The sequence below is a fragment of the Rhincodon typus genome, unplaced genomic scaffold (assembly GCF_021869965.1).
Source record: "Rhincodon typus isolate 14 unplaced genomic scaffold, sRhiTyp1.1 hic_rhity00003692, whole genome shotgun sequence".
Classification (NCBI taxonomy): Eukaryota; Metazoa; Chordata; class Chondrichthyes; order Orectolobiformes; family Rhincodontidae; genus Rhincodon; species Rhincodon typus.
In genome coordinates, this window is record NW_025969330.1 from 6,029 (window position 1) to 6,305 (window position 277).

Below are 277 nucleotides of genomic sequence, written 5' to 3' on the forward strand. Positions count from 1 at the left end.
CCGGTGCTTTTCATGTTACGTGTAAACGCGGCAGTTCTTCTGTTTTGAGCAATGAGAGAAACCATTTTCCAAAGCGAAAATCTAAATTCCAGAAATGTCGTGCAGTTCATGCTTTCTTTATCGAAGCATAACCGAAGACAGTTTCTCAAAGATGCATTACAATTGATGCCCGACCGAGTCTCACGAGGTAGATTCAGCTTTGCATTGATGTTTGTTTTGATTGCTGGGCGATAGGTAACTGGTGGGAAATTGATGTTGCAGCCGGGCATTGCCATTT